This window comes from Felis catus, chromosome B3 (genome assembly GCF_018350175.1).
Source record: "Felis catus isolate Fca126 chromosome B3, F.catus_Fca126_mat1.0, whole genome shotgun sequence".
NCBI lineage: Eukaryota > Metazoa > Chordata > Mammalia > Carnivora > Felidae > Felis > Felis catus.
The window spans coordinates 57196882-57201106 of NC_058373.1; the positions used below are offsets into that span (position 1 = coordinate 57196882).

General features: G+C 38.0%; 1 long non-coding RNA gene across 1 annotated transcript; it reads right to left on the reverse strand.

Annotated features, from left to right (window-relative positions):
* Positions 1-1208: 1208 nt before the first annotated feature.
* LOC123385959 lies at positions 1209-2843 on the reverse strand. Its single transcript, XR_006599272.1, has 3 exons — positions 2766-2843; positions 2535-2645; positions 1209-1557 (listed from the first exon to the last, which is right to left on the reverse strand). It is a non-coding gene; the product is annotated as an uncharacterized LOC123385959 (long non-coding RNA).
* Positions 2844-4225: the final 1382 nt, after the last annotated feature.

The window sequence follows — 4225 nt, forward strand, 5'->3', positions numbered from 1 at the left end:
TTTCCATTTGCATCTTAATTAAAGTTTCCATCATTCCACCATTGTATATATTTTTCTGTAAATAAATGTATCCTAATATTTTACAGCCATCGCTAATTTCTACATCCATGTTGTCTGTGGTTCTATTACTGTTTATAGATTTTTCTCTTAACTATCAATCAAATTTTGTTTCTTCATCAATTTGGTATGTTTTAAAGTTTTATCATGTGCATCAGGGATGCTATTTTGTAGGTACTCTGGATTACACTGTTTTTTTTCCCTCTGTAGTATATTGAGTTTGTTCACTAATCAGATAAATAACTGGCAGAGAAACTCAACTTTATGGAATATTCATTTCAGTCTTTGTTAGGGTATCTTATTTTTACAAATTTCCCTAAGCCTAGGGCAAATCCTTTGGTCTTTAGAAATAATATTGACTTCTTAGTCATGAAAATCCAGGTTATTTACCAAGCCCTTCTAACTGGAGCTTCACATTCTGTCTTCTCATTGGGCAGCCACTGAAATCTTAGATCAGGTATCTCCATCTTCCAGCTGTTGTTTACCTTGGGATAATTGGAGTCTTTTCTAGTGCATGCAGAGTTCAGGTATCATGCAAGGACTTAGGGAAAATTTATATGCTGATTTAAGGATACCCCCCCCCCAATTTGTGGCTGTGTTCAGTTCTCTCCTTTTTTGACTCTTCAATACCTTAGTAGAGTTATTAATCAAATCTCAAACCTTGTCTCCCTACTCCCTGTTTCCCTACTCAGGGTGTAATCTTCTCTTTCCGAGAATTATCTTGTCTTGGCATGGTTAGGCTGCTTTCTGAACTCTAATTTTTTTTGTTTTTGGCATTCTTTAATTGAATATTCAGTCTGTTGTAGGGCTTGCAGATGGCTCTACTGGTTTCGGATATTTATTTCCCTATATTCATACAAATTGAAATGTATAGTACTTGCTGTCTCTTTGTTATGCTGTGGCATGAGTAGTGGAAGGTTTGTAATCTTGCCTTATTGATTGGTATGTGTTATTGGAGGTTGTAGGGAGAGATTAAAATATATTCAGCTGTTTTTACACTATATCAACATAGAATTATATTTAGAAAATACTTGAATGTCATAAAGTGAATAGAAAAACAGAAATCATTATCCTCCCAAGATAAATGTCTAGGGGATAGGGAAAGGATTTCTGATTAAAGGCAGCATTAGCAAAAATTAATAGCCATATCCTGTCTAGATCTTGTGTCCAGTAAATCTAATACACTAATTACAGATGGATAACATGTTCAGTGTCGAGCTTGGCACTTCAAGAAATAAGAAGCACAATAACTGTGTTTTCCTGCCCATACTATTCCAACAAATATCACTTTCACACCACTGGGTCCAACTCTGGCAAGGTCTCTGAATCTATACAGCATGAGAAGGCATAGAACTTCAAGACTTCTCTCTAGTTTTCAAGACCTTCTTGATCATTTTCACTTCTTTGAGAAACTCCAACGTGGCTTGTCTCTCTACCCACACCTAGATGAGGTGCTTGCCCCAGATATGGAAGCTTCCAGGGTGACTCTGTTTGCACTGCCTGAGAGTGAGGAAACACAAGACAGGGCTTTAGGACACAGAATTGCCTTTATGATATGCCCATTTGTGGAACGGAGGAGAGCATGAATTTATGGTCAAAAAATTGTCCAAAAATGAACAAAGGAATTCAGAAGCTATATGGATGAGCTCCTAATAATAGTACCACCAAAAGCTGGCTGTGATGGCTTGAAGACCCCAATTAAAATGAAACTGCAGGGACACCTGGGTGGCTCAGTCAGTTAAGCGTCCGACTTCGGCTCAGGTCATGATCTCACAGTTCGTGAGTTCAAGCCCTGCGTCAGGCTCTGTGCTGACAGCTCAGAGCCTGGAGCCTGCTTCGGATTCTGTGTCTCCCTCTCTCTCTCTCTGACCCTGCCCCGTTGATGCTCTGTCTCTGTCTCAAAAATAAATAAATGTTAACAAATGAAACTGCAGCATTTCCAATAGGTGATCAGTACTCTAGTGAGCTATAGTATTGAAGAGGCCCAAGTGCCTGTTCTTCTTTCTTTCTGTGGAGTAATGCATGTGCTAGAAAATATTTATGAATATAAGAAAATTAACATTAAAAAAGAAGCATAAACCATCACTTCTACTTTAAAAAACTACAAATTAGTTTGGGAGATAAGACATTCATACAAAGGTAAGTACTAATATGAGTTAATAATACAGAAGTTTAAGAAGCACTATGACTAAGGGTCAAATAAAAGTAGAACTGACAGAAGTTATACATTCAAAAAAGATTTTATGAGCCGACTCAACTAGAAATTTTCTATCATTGTGGCTATAGTCAGGCATCTCTTCACCAGTTCTGGGACTATTCAGAAATGCACAGTAAGTAATTTTTTAATGGCTTGTCCCAGTCTTTCAGTCTAAAAGACCTCCTAACCAATTAGTCATGGCCAAATATCCTTATGGTGAGATCATTCTTTTAATCATGGTAGAAACTCAGTAAGCTATTCCAATTTCATCATCTCTTACCAGAATCGCTTAGCATAGAGAACATCCACTATGTTTCTTCCCAAAGATGTTCTTGCCCCTTTCACCACATACTTTTCAATGTCTTGGTAAAAATGATATCATCTGGGTCTTCTACAGAGAAAAAGTAAGGGGATAAGGTTGTAGTCACAACTCATAAATCTATTTCAGCATTCCTACCTGTGGAAAGTGTTTAATTTGGGGGAGGAGAGGCAAATAATTATAGTTATTTACCTAATTCCAGACAGGTGACTAGAAATCCCTTCTCCTTTATAGACAGAAATTCTGTTTTATTTATGCTGACAATAAACTGCAAGAGAAAAAAAAAGACTATATTTTCAGCCTCATTACAACTCAAGGTGGCCAGTGAAATATAAGTAGTAGTCATTGGGTGGAGAAAAGTCTTCAAGGGTAGCTGATTTATATGTCAACTGTAGTTTACTCTGTGATTATTGAATGCCAAAGTTCAGGGGTCAGTCAAGAACTTGGGGAGAATTTATACACTGTTCTTGACACACCTTCCTATTTGTGGCTACCTTCAGTTCTCCTTTTGCTTTTCAGTAACCAATGCTTTTATTGATAAGTTTTCATATCTCTTTTCCTATCACAGTTTCCCTGATCACAGCGTAGGTCTCTCTTTCTACCGCTGAATTATTTTGTTTTGTCATAGTTAGGCTGTTTTCTGAACTCCTATTTTTTTAATAGTCTCCAACTGAATCAACAACCTTTTGTGGGGTCACCCTATTGCTTTTATTCTTTCTTTTATTCCTTTTATCCTAGGAGATCCAGCATTCATCTTAGACTAAAAATCCATGATGGTTACTCACATGGTTGGTACCTTGATGGGAGGACTGGAAGTCTGAGCTCAAATGGGACCTCTCTTATTATTTAGTCTCAGAGGTCCAATAGGGAATGTTCTAAGAGATCCAGGCAGAATCTTCAAGATTTATTATTATTAACCTCAGAATTTCGGAGGGTAGCTTGTGTTGCATTCCATTGGTTAGTAAGACCATAAAACCAGTGCCAGTTTAAGGCAGGGAGGAATTCGACTCCACACCCTACCTAGAGGAGTAGCAAAGAATTTGCATCCATCGTTACTACAGTTGTTTTTTTTTTTTTTGTTTCTTTGTTTGTTTGTTTGTTTGTTTTTCAGAAATCCCTAAAGGGGCGAAAATGACTATGTACTCTAGATGGATATGAACATTAACTTAGAAAAGGGTGAAGTAGGTCAAATTTTACTAAGGGTGAAAGGGATCTCATTACAAAAAGGAGCACAAAGCAAGAATTTAAGCTCCCAGAAGACATCATTGTGGAGGTTTTGTGGACCTAGGAGGGGAGGTGCAAACTTTGAAATACCTTCCCCTTTAGGGACCTCGAAAGTGAGCAAGTCATATGCAAACTAAAAATAATGATGTCAGAGGTTTCTCAATCTGAACAGAAGCTCTTGAATTTATCATGATGTGGTCATCAGGGACCATAGGGCCTCCATACACACAGCATGGAGCCCGCTGGTACTGAGACACCCAAGTTCTGTTGGCCAAACACAGGACCTGACTGCAGTTCTCCTACCAAAGTTCACACAGACATTCCAGCACAGAACCCATTTTGAAACTGTTGTTTTTTCCTGCAATGGGAACTCTGATTAAATAGATATCTCACTATCTCAGCCTTGGGGAGTATCTGTCTCTCTCTGT